General features: G+C 35.6%; 1 protein-coding gene across 1 annotated transcript in view; it reads left to right on the plus strand.

Annotated features, from left to right (window-relative positions):
* Nucleotides 1–14,526, plus strand: part of AUH (AU RNA binding methylglutaconyl-CoA hydratase) — a 56,565-nt gene that overhangs the window by 1,827 nt on the left and 40,212 nt on the right. The gene's annotated exons all lie outside the window — the stretch shown is intronic.

Consider the following 14,526-nt stretch of genomic DNA (forward strand, 5'->3'; position numbering starts at 1 on the left):
GACATTTAATGTCATGACCTGAAGGCTGAGTAATTTTGCTAAGGGTCAAGCAAGGAAGAAGGATTAGCTGTCAGAGTAAAAAAACAATTATTTGAATTAATATATTTTTATATTTATATTTTATGTTTTTAAAGAACATTTGGTACTTTAGGATTCAAATAGTGCAAGCTGCTTGTATATTGGTTGTAAGGAGTTTAAGAACTGAATGTATAGCAGTGGATAAATCTGTTACGTTGCCAAGAATTTTTGAGTTAAAAATTTTTGTGTTTGGGAAGCCAGTTTACGTGCTTTTTGTAGACTCAAGGTGAATGAAAGTAACGTAATAAATAATTTTCAAGGAGTTGTTATGCAACTTCTTGTTTTTATTTTATTTTATAAATCATTGCTACTTAAATTAAGATATTTGCTACTCTGGGAAAAGGGCAGTAATTAGGAAAAAAGTGCATCCCTGTGATTTTTTGCCTTAATTTCTGGAAGTTCTTGGGAACTTTATACTGTTTCTTTGCTCCTGTTTTATTTCTAATTGGTGGAACCTATTTTGAAAACACTATATCCAATTCTAATGGATACCACTGCAAGTCACATTAAAAAAAACAGTAAAAACAACCATAGTGGAGTAGTGGTATGAACTTTGTGTATAAAACTGTCCCATCCTATGACTAATCTGGACAATTATTGTACAATTTCAGTTGCTGTATTATTTTGGTTATTGTTGAGATGTGATTTCAATCAACGCTTTCTGTGGTCTGAGCTATATTTTACATAAGGAAAGCAGTTATGATTGATGTCTGATTTCTTTTTAGTGGTGGACAAAGATAATAATGCAGATGATTTTAAAGATGTGTTTACTGCTAGTGGTGTTGTCCTGAAATAAAACACCTTGGCAATAAAGAAAATGAAGAAAAAGACAGAAATTTATGTTGTTTATATTTGTCATCAGTTTTTGCTCTTTGGCCTCTCGCTCCCTCCACTAGGACAGTGTTGGAAACATACTCTCCAGTTCAAGAAATTCAGCTTGAATTCTCCATATAGTCTCTGTAGTCAACCTTTTTAGGTTGTGTCATTTCCTTGCTTCAGTTAATTATAGATGTTTCAATCTTCTGTGCTCTTACCTTAAAATGCTAGTTAACTGACTCATTATAAGTTTCATTCAGAATATATTACTGCTATTCAAAGACTGAGGTTTGAAAACTTGGGTTTTTTTGTTGTTTTTTTTTTTTGTTTGTTGGTTTTGTTTTGTTTTGTTTTTTCTCACCCTAAAATAATGAGTCAGGTGTATGTCAGGTATGAGTCAGGTGTGTCTTCAGCTCCTTGGAAATGTGACAGCTTTAAACTTGTTACATTGATTTTTCATCTTACCCCAACATTTTGGGGTATGTTCAGTGATGAATTCTTTCCCGCTATTTCTATCAGCCTGACAACTATTTTTGTTTAATATATTTGAACTAATCACAACAGTTTCCTGATCAGCCTGTACTTGCAGAAGTCCTGTTGAGCAATGAGATTGCTTCAGTCATTTTTGCTTCTTTTCATCCAAATAATAACTGATTGTGCCTTTTGTCATCAGAAAGTGAAGAGTGAGTGAAGGAATTTTGCACACATCATTTAGGTAGAGAAGCCAGATATACACACTTGAACCATAGGCTTCATGGGTTAATGGAGTATTTTCTGAGAGAGTTTATTTCAAACTGCTCTGAGCCAAAAGAGAGTTGTGGAGTGGAGCTGAAAAGCATGCTGGAGCTCTTAAGAGACCTACATAGATTTCTCCTGCTATCTAGTACACCTGAAATCTGCTGGCAAGCTGAGTTGCTTCTTTGAATAAGGTTCCTGTACCATATGAAGCCACTGTTTTTATTCTGCTCTGTCAGCTGACAGGAATATGTGATGGATGTAAAATTTTAACTCGGGTGATGATTAATGGATGTTTGAGGCTATATGGAAAACATATTCATACTGTGAGGGTTTGCATTTTTAAAACCCCAGAAATTTATAATCAAAGAGCTCTGTTAGAAGATTGTTCCTAGAATTTAATAGTGGTAAAATATAAATCCAGGGCATATCAGCTGCTACATTTTGGACCTTGTTGTATATTATGATGTATTCCATTCTTAATGAAAAAATGTGATTATCAAAAGATAGGGTGAGGTGCTGTCTATTGACCAACCAGATTTAACACAGATTTCCTAGGTGCAGGATGTTTTTCTTTGGAATATGCATAGATGTACTGAAACTTTCTAGAGGCTAAATTTGAGCAGCAATTAGTTGAGTTAACCAAAATGAATTTTTCTGAGTCTGCTGAGGGTCTTGACCAAAGTAGGCATTTATAGAGTATACTGTATTGTAGCAGGTTGAATCTCCTCAGAAAATTCATCCATTGCAGACAACATAGGAGGACCAAGCAGGATGACAGCAGTGCCTCCTTTTATACAACAGCTATGGTCACAGACCTGCATTCACATCGTGAGGGAGCAGGATTTTTGTTCTGCATTTGGAAATCTAAACTCAGTTTTCTGTAGTATGGAAAAGGCTTAAACTGCCAAAATGTGAACCAGGAAAAGTAAAAAATCTTTCTGATTTACCTCTTAAGTACATCCCACTTTCTAGTAAGGAAGGCAGGATTCAAAGAACTAGTGGAAATTTGCAGCAGAGATAAAACTTGGTAACCTGGCGATGCGAAAGTTATCTGAGAATGAATATTGATGATTTCTGTTTTCTAAGGAGAGTCTGCCAATCATTGTTGCACATGTGATCTTATGCCAACATGAAAAACATGTCATAGAATCATTTAGGTTGGAAAAGACCTTTAAGCTCATTAAGTCCAACTGTCAAATAAGCACTGCCAAGTTCACCACTGAACCGTGTTGCTAAGTGCCATATCTACACCACTCGAGTGACTCAACCACTTCCCTGGACAGCCTGTTCCAGTGCTTGACAACCCTTCAGTGAAGAAATATCCAGTGTAAACCTCCCTTGGTACAACTTGGAGCATTTGGTAAAAAAGAATTGACCCCAGCCTCCTGTCAGGTAGTTGTAGAGAGCAATAAGGTCTCCCTTGAGCTTAATTTTCTCCAGCCTTAACAATCCTCAGCAGTTCCTCACAAGACTCGTGCTCAATTCACTGGCTCTATTGCCCTTCTCTTGACATGTTCCAGCACCTTAATATTTTTCCTGTAGGGATCCAGAACTGGACACATGATTCAAGGTGTGGCCTTCCCAGTGCCAAGTTTAGGGGGACAGTCATTGCCCTAGTCCTGTTGCTAATACAGGCCAGGATGCCGCTGGCCTTGGCCATCTGGGCGCAAGTGGCTAATGTTCAGCTGCTGTCAGCCAGCAGCCTGGGGTCCTTTTCTGTCAGGCAGCTTTCCAGCCTCTGCTTCAAGCCTGAGGTATTGCAAGGGGTAGTCTCCCAAGTGTCTTTTTTTATGGAGTTCCAGGAAAACTTTCTGTTCAGTCAGGCTGGTCTTCTTTCCCATTGAATCTTTTGCCACATAGGGATGGTCTGCTCCTCTGCCTTTGGGATTTTCTTCTTGAAGAATGTCCATCCTTCCTGAAAGCCTTAGCCCTTCTGCACTGCCTCCCAAGGGACTCTTATCAACTCGTCTCCCAGACAAGCAAAAGTCTGTCTTCTGGAAGTCTGAGGTGGCAGTTCTGCTAAGCCCCTTCCTTACCGCTCGGAGAACTGGAAACTATCATTTCATGGTTGCCTGTGCCCTAGATGGCCTCTGAGCAGCACATCATCCTTCTCTGTTCGTAAATAGCCAGACGGCACCTGGCCTCTTGGCTCACTCACCAACTCTGTCAGGAAAGTATCTTCCACGTAGTCCAGGAATCTCATAGATTTCTTTTGGGCTGTATTGTATTTCAGAATGTATGGGTCAGTTCATCCCCTCTCTTCCTCAGATTCCTTCAATGTGAACTCATTTGCCTGTTAGCCTATTGTGGTATAATTTGTGATTTACAGGGTAGAGGTTGCAAAAACAAGCAGTCCCTAGAATTTTACTAAAAGTAGGTGGCCAGCTGAAGGGAAAATTTTATTGGCCTCAGATGAAAAGGTTTCAGCACAGACTGACCTGTTCTTAGGCATGAAAGAAAGAGCTCAGGAAGAAGTTGTTGTGCATGTCTTAGCTGTGCTTAATGTTTCAGTCATAATACTTATCGCAGTGGGACAGCAGTGAATTTCTATGAGACAGTATTTCATGAGAAACCAGACTTCGCTAGCTTTGCAGTTTAAGGAGATTCTTGTTATCAGTCAGGGAGACTTTTCTCAAAGCTATTCACTGCTAAAAGGAGCTACTATTTTTTGGTCTCGTAGTGAAAAAGCTGTTAAAACAACTTATTTTCTGTGTAATCCTGTATCTGTGCAGAACTCAAAATCGTGAGGGCAGAGTCTTTTTACACAAGAAAAGAGTGTTCATTCTCTTTGTTTTGTTTCCCAAACTGGCATTAAAAAAAGTGCAAATATTTGTCATTAATTGAATGTGGTTTTTTATGTCTCTCAACTTGCAAAAGAAGTGTTTTTCAGTGACAGCTTTCTCCTCAGCCAAAAACTGTCTTTTGGAACATTTTTTTGTTGGAGTCCTTTTATTTTTCTGCTTTATAACTTTTTAGAACTGTCTCAATTAGTGATTTAATTCAGTTTTTATCTCTAGATTCTCACAGTGGATGACAAACTAAGCCTGCAATTGATAGATGATGCCATTCTGGCAGATTTGCTTTCATTTATTAGTATTTTATTTATCTACCACTCAGATCTTTTTTGAGAAGACAGCGCTTGTAAAGAACATATATAAACTTCCTAGTCTGTTAATAGAATGAGATATATTAGTTCACAAGGGGAATTCTGTGACAGCAAGAAGTAGAAAAGACAGGCATATATATATATATATATATATATATATATATATATATAAATAATTTGTGTTTTCTTTGTGCAATTTATTTCCACAAAAGATTTAGGTGTAAGCTAGGTATTGGTATTCCATGCCTATTCCGCCCCATTCAGGTACTCTTTCACTGAGCATGGGTTGTACTATCACATTTGTATCTTTTCCAGACCATCTCTGCACTGCAGGGGACCCCAATTATGTTTCCACCAAAAAAACCCCAAAAGTATCTTCATTGAAATTACAATGCTTGTGTAAGGTAATTTGGTGTTGCCAGATAAAAAGTAGCTATTGGTCTTCTTACTTACACCTGTCACTCTTTTTTTTGTTTGTTGTGCTTATAAAGGCATTTTAATTAGCAAGGCTTTGTTAATTTCATCATCATTTTGCCTTTATTCTTCCATGCTCCTCACAGAAATCCCACTACTTCATTACCAAGTTGTCTTCCACTGTTCAATATTAAAGCAAAAACCAAGCACATGGCCCTGGGATTGTGCTATCCTTGGCAGCATTCTGTAAAAAAGCGTATTTTATGACGAGGGAAAAAAAAAAAAGGAAGGAAACAAAAGGAAACTCTTTTAACTCTCTAAGAAATTCTTTGTAAATAAGATAAATAAGTTGCTTTGAACCCTGTTTTCCAAAGGTGAAACCAAAGCTTCAAGCTGTAGGAGACTGGACAGGTTTTGTCTTTAAAATACAGAACAAGGAAGTTAGAACATTTCTGTATTCTCCCTTTTCTTTGGTAACACTATTGTTTTGACTGTTCTTTTAGCCTTTAAATTGTATTTGGAGAAATTACAATGCTTGCAGATTACAAGAGTATAAAATAAGAGATAGGAACATTGAAATATTAGGGGTTTTTGCATAGGAAGAAAACCAGTGTAAGAATGAAAAGTAAATTTAGATAATTATAGTTTATTTTCCTTATCTATGAAAGTACCAATTCTTTGCTTTTAAAAACATCCTTATGGTCTCTGTTGCAGTACTTACTTTAGAGCTACACAAAGTTTTTCTATTTTGGATGAGAAAGATGTCAAGGGAATTTCTTTCTGCATGTGAAAAACTCACACACAATATGTTCTTGCTAACCACAATAGTTGTTCAATTCAGCCAAGTGTAAAGGTTAAATTGAATGTCAGGCATTTCAAGTTGAAATCCACTGCACATTACAATGGACTGCTAGGATATTATTTAGATTTTTATATTTCAGTTTCGTTGGTAGTAGGAATAGCGTTTGATTAATGCTGAAAAAATTGCTACTATTTCTGACAGTGTCTGAGGTAGGATTTGAAAGCTTCTGCACATTTAGTGTAATTTTTCTGCGTATAGGTGCTTCTTGATACTACATCATCACAGATTTTAGAATGAAAAATCTGCTTGTTTTGTATAACTTTTTATCTCTTACCTGGGTAATACTGTACCTTTCTTGTCCATCTTTATTCCTACCCTCACTAGACTATTATTTTCTTCTCCTTTAATTATTTCATATAGTCTCCCAAGTTTTTACATGAACTTTTTTTTCATTACATTAGAAAACCTGTATAAGAGTCTTTTTAAATTTTTTAAGTTCAGCTCTTAGTCCTGAGACAATTGACTGTCTGATTGGGGAAAACAACCCAGAAGTGGAAAGTTAGCTCTGAGTCTGGGTTTTTTTTTCAGTTAGTCTATAATGTCTTTTGTGACTTCTATTACTTCCCTGTTTCTTTACCTCTGTCCTGTGTCAGAGTTTTAATACTATGAAGTACACAAATTAAATACTAGTAGAAGACAGTTTAAAATAAGCTTCTGAATCCACATCTTCACATTTTATCAATACTGTGGTTAAAATTTTATTTACTGTGAATCAACCAAGAAAATTCATTTTTTTCTTCTTGACTTACTGTTGAGAAAAGCTTTTAATTGTTTTTACTGTGGACTAGTAGTGACTGTTGAGCATTTAACAATTCTAAAATTTGATTTTGATTTGATACAGTAAAAACCCTCAATTAGTTATTCTGATAACATTTATATATTTTCCTTTAGTCATCTGAAGTCTCAATACCTCTAGTTACATTTTAATATTTTTAATGTTTGTTTCACGAGATGTATTTAACAAATGGCCTGAAATAAGAAGCTACCCATAGCATAGAAAAGAGGTGTTTTCCATGTTTTCCTCAAAGTAATTAAAGACAGTATATAGAATGTTTCTAGAGAGGGGTAAATTTGTTCTGCTTCTGTAAGTTAAAAAGAATTGTGGTTCTTACAGTTTCCTTTCCTTAAATAAAAGTAAGCTGATTGTCATCAAGTGACTCATTTTCTTCTGGCTTTTTGATCAATTGTAATGGTGATGTTGAGGCAAAACTGCAAAATGACTTGCAATACTAACGCTGAAAAAGCTCAACACATAAAGCTAATGTTTTGAAAATTATATATACAAATTTTCTTCATTCTTATAAATAAAATACTTCCCAAGTAGTAGGTACAGCAAAAGAGATGATAGAACTCTGTGTTATCCAAACTATCCCCTGTCCCTTCATGAAGCAGGTATCTCCAGTACTCACCTTTTCAGAGGGATCCTCAGAGCAACCTTTCCCCCTTGCCTGCTAGCCAGAGAACACTTTCCAAATCCGTATTAAAAACTCAAGCAGTACTTCCTACAGAAAGAGGAGGTATCCAAGGCTATCATGTGTGTCCTAGATGACTGCAATTGTATTTGAAATGTCAAGTTCAGTGTAAGAAATTGACCACTTTTGACATTATGGTTTATTTTGCTAGCAGAGATTGCAGAACGTTTCTTCCTGACCTAAATTTGGAGATGTCTTGTTTAGAAAGCAGAATTAACAGTCAGGTGTTTGAGAAATTGCAATATTGTAAGTAGCAGGACTGTATATGCAATGTACTGTGTTTAGTTAAGGTTTATCCTCTGATGCTGCAGAGGGAGGAAGTAAAATGAGGGCAAAAGAAAGCCTCAGAAGCCAAGCTGAGCATTAGAGGAACTGCTACAGCAGAGACAGGGAATTTTCTTAGTCTTGGAAAGCAGAGAATAGAAGTTCTGACATCAGTATGATGTACCAATGGAGAAATCAAATTTTACCAGCAAACAGTGATTGAATGTTCCTAAGATTTTTGTCATGTCTTGGGAGAATGAAATGATTGTTCTTCATATTAAGATTGAGTTTTGGAGTACTTTTTTTACTAAAATTCATTGTTACAACTTGAGCAATGTTATCAGCTACTTTCCTAATTATCATGGGTATGTATATAAGAAAGCTTTCATGAGTTGCAAAATTGTTTTGTGATATTCAGGGATTGCTCATTTTTAAATGACAGCCAGAAAATGAAAAAAATGCAACAAGTTATTTGTTTTCTTCCATCCTCCTTAAGTAATGTAGACTTAAGCTCCATTCAGGTACTCTTTCACTGAGCATGGGTTGTACTATCACATTTGTATCTTTTCCAGACCATCTCTGCACTGCAGGGAACTATGCAGTGAAGCTTTGAAAAGAAAGCAAACCCAAACTTTGCTTTTGTGGCTTGGTTTTTCTCACCGCAAATTTAGAATTGTGTTACACTGAATAAAAATTATGGTCTAGGCCAACTGTAACAATATGAATGGAATTCACAGTAGGTTTCATAATATAGGTGTGAAGTAGATTATGTTCACTTGGGGTGCTCAAGTGAAGAGGACATAGAAGGAATAAAGTTAATAGAGAAAATAATGATCTAAGATGCTGCTGGGTAAGGAACTTCATATTTTTTTTCAAAGCAAATTAAAATATAAAAATTACCTGTGTACAGACTTGCACATAATCAGTTAAAGAGTTTTCTGTTGACTCATACAGATCTATCAGAGTTCACAAATGCCTTTGATGAAACAATTTTCCCCTTGTGGAAAGTTTGGACTTAATTTTAGAAGTTGGACAAAGCCTTTGTACAAGACCACCCTTTTTTACTTTGTAAATGGCCACCCTTTTGTTCCACAAACATGTCCTAAAACCAGAACCTCATGTCTATCTCAAGCTCTCTTGTCCACTGAAAATCACAATAGAAACTTCCAAAATTCCAACTTTCATATGAAGTTTTTTTATTATTTTTTTTCAATATCTTATTTCTAAGCTTATGCAGAAACAAAAGGAAGACCAAGTAATAATAGCTGGTGTTTCTGGGGAAAAATGGGGCATGAGAAAAACAAAAACTTGCTAGGTATGGAAAACAGAATTGCATGAAATTTTCTGTTAAAAATTGGTGGTTTGGTTGTTTTGGTATCTTTTTAAATTAGAAAAAAAATTGTATTTTGGAAGTAAATATTGGACAAATTAAGGACTTGGCTCCTTCTGGTGGTCTAGAGGCTAAAACAAAATAGCTTAGATTTCTAGGCTCAGCCTCTTATATAGTCAGCATTTCTGAATTTTAAGGTTCTCTACCTTTCCTGACTACCTTTCCAAGTTCCTCTATAAAGAGCCTCATTACTACTTCAGCTCATTGTCAGAGATTAAATATTGTCTCACTAGTGTCCTTTCTTCCTGAAGCTTCACTTGCTCACTTTATTTGACAAACTAAAGCAGTTTTTTCTCTATTCTTCCTATCTCAATGGTAGCAAAAGTGGTAAGGAGCACAAACTCCTTAGGAGTTTTAAGAGAGTTAGAAAAAATGGGCAGGTGAAGTACAGAAAATTACTAACATTAAAAGAATCAATGAAGATGAAAATGCATAAGCAACTCAGTCTGGATTGGGAATTTATTTTCTAAAACCTTGAGGTGATGAGAGAAAAATCTAATTTTATGTTTTAGTATAGAATCAGGCAAAAATATATTATTGCCAAATTACCAGTGAATATGCATGAGAAACATACCAGGGCAGTGGAATATAACAAAATAAAAGTAGTAAAGAAGATTATTAATCTAAGTAATTTTGGAAGACTTAGTGCCTATCCTGTCTTTCTGCATTGACAGCCCTAGAAACATAGAATCCTTATTTTAGTTCTTGGTTTATCACTAAATGAGATGTGTAAAATGGGTGATGAAAATACTCCTAGTAGTGTTAAGAAGCTTGTTAATATCCACCATGATAGACACAATTTAGTAGAAAATGGTGAAGATGGAACATTGGATGCAAACTCTTGTAGCTGATCATATTACATATTACTTGATCATTTTCAGTAGTCCTGTAAAAGTGGTAGCCAAATGTTCATTTTATTGTGAGATAAAAAGTATGCATAGAAGACTTGCATGATTTTCATGGCTGAGATAAGCAACCTTCATCAATAGGAATCAAACAGCTTATAAGCTGCCTTTAAGTCGTTTAAAGTGACTCAGGTGCATCCCCCTATCCCTATTCCTGCTCTTTATTGTTTTTAAGTCTACAGCTGACAACACCTAGTTATGATATTGCCACAGCCTGTACATGTAACTAGGATGGTAGTCTACAAGGACATTGTGCATAGACACAGAGACAGAAGGTGTAGGAGGGAAAAATGAGTTAAAAATATGTTCACTCATCAGGAGGTTACTGAAAGATACACTAAATGTGTTGGAGATACAAACATGAGGACTCTGAAAATTTTTAATAACTGAGGAGAAAGAAATAAGATGCTAAAATTTTTCTATTGATAATGTTACATAAATGGTTTATTAAGAAGAAAATAATTAGTATGGGGTTTTATTCTGTTTATTTTTTCCCAGATACTCCCACAGCATTTTTGAAATTTAAGTTATGGGTATGTCCTTCCAAAACTTAGTCATCAGTCTTCATGACATTATTTGCTCAAAATTTCCATTGACACGAGTGTTTGCCGCAGTTAAGCTTGCAAAAGCTATGATGATCCTTTAGGATTTTTTTAGTAGCCATGAATCCAGAGGGAATCTGGAGGATAAAAGAAAACCCAACATTTTGAGGGGATTAAATGACCAGGGATTTTTTCAGCCTTTTAAATTCTAGACCTCTTGTGTAAGTCATTGTGCAAGTGCTCATAGCATGCAGAGAACACAGTTGCGGTTTTGTCATTGGCATGTGTTAGTAAGGACTTGTAAGCAGGGATTGCTGAGTGGAATTAATTGCATTGCATTACTTATGTCATGTTCAAGTCTGACTTAGGAAAGAATGTTCTGGGATTTTTACCAGTGCCGTAATAGTTTTCTTACAGTATTTCAGTTTACCTTCTACACTTCGCTGGATTAGTGAATGGAAAGCAATTTACAGAAAGCAACAGGCTTTGGAAAGATGAAAAGAAGATGAAGTATCTTTTTGCTTTGTGTTGTTATTAAGATTCCCCTCTTCAAAATGTCTTCATCTCAATATAGATGTTACTGGAGGCGAAGGATTGGGAGTGGGGCTCTGGTGGACCAGCTGGAGTGTATAAATGGGGGCTAGTATAGACGCAACAATACTTGGTAAGTTCCTAAAAATTATGTTGACAGCTGTTGAGCTCATCTATACTCAATGTGTTTTTTGAAGAGAAGCCAAGGAATTTTTAATCAAGGAAGATTACTGAGCAGATTACTGTGTGCTTAAAAATAGACTTACTTTTATTAGTAAAACTTTTCGTTTAAGCCCGAAGTGTTACATTTTTCACTGAAAATGCAAAAGCTGTTTTGATTTAAAACAGTATTAAATTATTATGAATGAGATCGAAAGAGATAATGAGATGGAAAGAAGGTAATATTTATTCTGCTTAATCGAAATGTTGTATAGGAATGTCAGCATGAGTAATATAAATGCATTTTAACTTTAGAATTTAATGGATCTCTGACATTTCAAGGGAGAGAGGATTTTCAGTGACTTGTTAGATTGGAAAATGTCTGATTTAAAGAAAATTCTTTATGGAATGTTTTTGTGTGAAGTTATTTTGGTAATCTGCTCTCTTAGGACCAATTGCTAGTCTTTTCCCACACTAATGAAACTAGGTCACTAGTTTTTGGCACTCATCCAAGTTGTGAGATTTATTTGGTGTTCAAGCACACTGTCTAGAAATAGTGATGCAATGTCAGCAAGGCCACTTTTCATTTCATGAACATAATTTTCAGTGCCCTGGAATTAATTTATTCACTGACCTGTTAATAACTGCAATCTGTCACTGGCTTAACAGAGGCTGAGGAAGTGTCTGGAAATAGTCATGGTCACCCTACCAGGTGATCAGTTACAGGACTGCTGTTCAATGTAACATTTTTTTGTTTTGATCATGCAGAAGAGTCTGACTGTTAATGAAAACAAACCAGCAACTTAATCAAGAGGAAAATGCATGTAATTAGTAAATATTGGAGAGAGATTGAAGTGGTGGTTTTACCCCACAATAAACTACAATGTATCTGAGAATATTCTGGTTACCTTTGAAAAAGTACAGAAATTCAGCACCTGTAGATATATAATTCTTTGGAAAAGCACACTAAACAAGTATTGTCAAATAAAAAGAAGCTTAGTAATTTGATTTTGCTGATGTTTCAGGTTTGTTCTCATTCTCATCCCCAACTCTACAATGTTTCTGTTGAAATCAGGATTGTCTTTTGCCACAGGCAAGGCAGGCAGTTGTTAAGTTGTGGCAGTGGGTTATTCTGCAGAGCAAAATAGCTGTTAGCCCTTTTCTGCCTCATATGAGCCAGAGCCCTGGAGACACAAGCTTGATGTTGCCATTGAGGGAGAAGGATTCAATGGTCAGAGAACAGTTCTTACTGCACAGTGACACAGCTGGCTAACAATTCCTAGCAAAGCTGTTGCTATCTTCGATTTTTCTGTTCCTGCTGTAGAGAAGCATCAAACCTAGCTCTACAGGGATCCCCCATCTCTGTGTGCATTCTAGCTCTGAGCCTTTTACCTTACTTTAGATCTGAGTATTTCTCCTGTTCCTCATTTACCATTCCCCGTGGTACAGGCTGCACAGCATCCTGGCCCTTAATCCACCGTCTTGAAAAATTAAATTTTGCCTATAGCAGCAAGAGGGCTCTGATTAAAGTATCAGGCATCATCACTCCAAGTAGTAAGCCCTACTCTTGGGTATAAATGGGGACAGGCTTTTCTAGACTTGTAAAAAAACCTGATCTTTGGGCACAGATTAAATTTTATTAATGAAAAAGATTTGTATGGGATTTTTTTTTGTTTGTTTGTTTCTTTGGTTTGTTTTTGTTATGGAAGGGTTATGGTTTTGAAGGATTTTGAGATGTAATTTAATACAGCTGAGGAGCTTGTGAGTTAGGGTACTTCTTGTGATATTTCAGATATTACATTTTTGATGGAACTTACAGCAGAGCATAGTGCTGTTCTGCTATCACTGCCACTGCAAGCATGGAAAGAGTTTCCATTTTTTTGGTCTCAGGTTTGATAATCAGTAGTGGGGTTTTTTTTGAATTTTACTTTCAGATGAAACTTGTGGCCTGAATTTACATTGCTGAGCAATGATATTGATAACATGTCCCTTCTTCATAGTGCTTTGGAAAGGTGGTGTAAGTGAATAACTAGTTTTATTTCTAATCTGATTTTCTCTGAGTCTTGCTTAAATGTCTTAATGACATTTGAGGATGGAAAAACATTAGAGGTATTTTTTAACAGTAACTTTTATGTTAAAATGGAGTATCTTTGAAAATTCCTACTTTATACAGTGTACCTGACATCTTTAGAGAGGCCAAACATCTTCTTGTTATATCTGTTGAAGTATTATCCTACACTTCTGTAGTGCTGGAAGAGAACTTATGAAATCAATTTTGAAGGCTAGTTGTTTTTCTGGAATTTTAAAGGAAATACATTTTTTAAATTTAAAAAATGGCAAAATGGGACTAAAAATAGCAGCTTTTTCTCACTCACTGTTGCTAAAACCAGTATTTTCAATGGAGACTTGTATAAAGGACAGTAGCTACTGCATACTCCTCTGTTTTGTGATATTTATCTTACCAGACTGCTAACTATATGATTTCCCTGCATGGAACAAAGAAAGGTCTGGCTACTTTGCATAACATCCAGTCTTTTAGTGTATGGAATGCTAGCAAGTTCTGATGACTTGGTCCAAGGCATCTTTTGATGTCTCCTTTGTTTTCAGATTCTTTCAAGTGACAGTAAATTAAGCTGCTCTCTATTCTCTCCATCTGCTGACTGCTCCCCAAAGTCTTTGTAATAAAAATGAGTAAAAACAAAGTAAATTATAAGTGATTCATTTTCTAATGTGATAAAGCATAAAACAAGAACTGGAGATGAACAATGCGAAAGAACATTTTGATCTAGTAAATCATATAGATGCAGAACATACTTACTTGATTTTTCATGCTAGGTAAATAAAATGAAAATTATTTGGATACATCTCCCTGTGTTTGAAATCTGTGCTTTTCTTGACAATATACTATTGAAATCTTTTTGGTTGTATTGGTTTTTAAATTGCTTTTAGGAAAATTATTTTGGTAGTCTATAGTGTTCTTATACTATTATATTATTAATATATAGTGTGGGTCATGATTCACATGATTTTTTTGGGGGGGGTAGGGCTATTTATTTTTATGTTTTAGCAAAAAATAGAGAAGCTGTTAATGTTTGGTGACATTCTAAACTTACAGTTGTTTTGGCACATTGAAACTGACATGTTTGGAAAATCGCTTATCCTAAATCGCTACTTCCCTTGTATTGTAAGATACATAAAATAGAACAGTTTAATCACCTAAACATATGTATCAATGTTGTTCTTGAAAAT

The sequence above is a fragment of the Oenanthe melanoleuca genome, chromosome Z (genome assembly GCF_029582105.1).
Source record: "Oenanthe melanoleuca isolate GR-GAL-2019-014 chromosome Z, OMel1.0, whole genome shotgun sequence".
NCBI lineage: Eukaryota > Metazoa > Chordata > Aves > Passeriformes > Muscicapidae > Oenanthe > Oenanthe melanoleuca.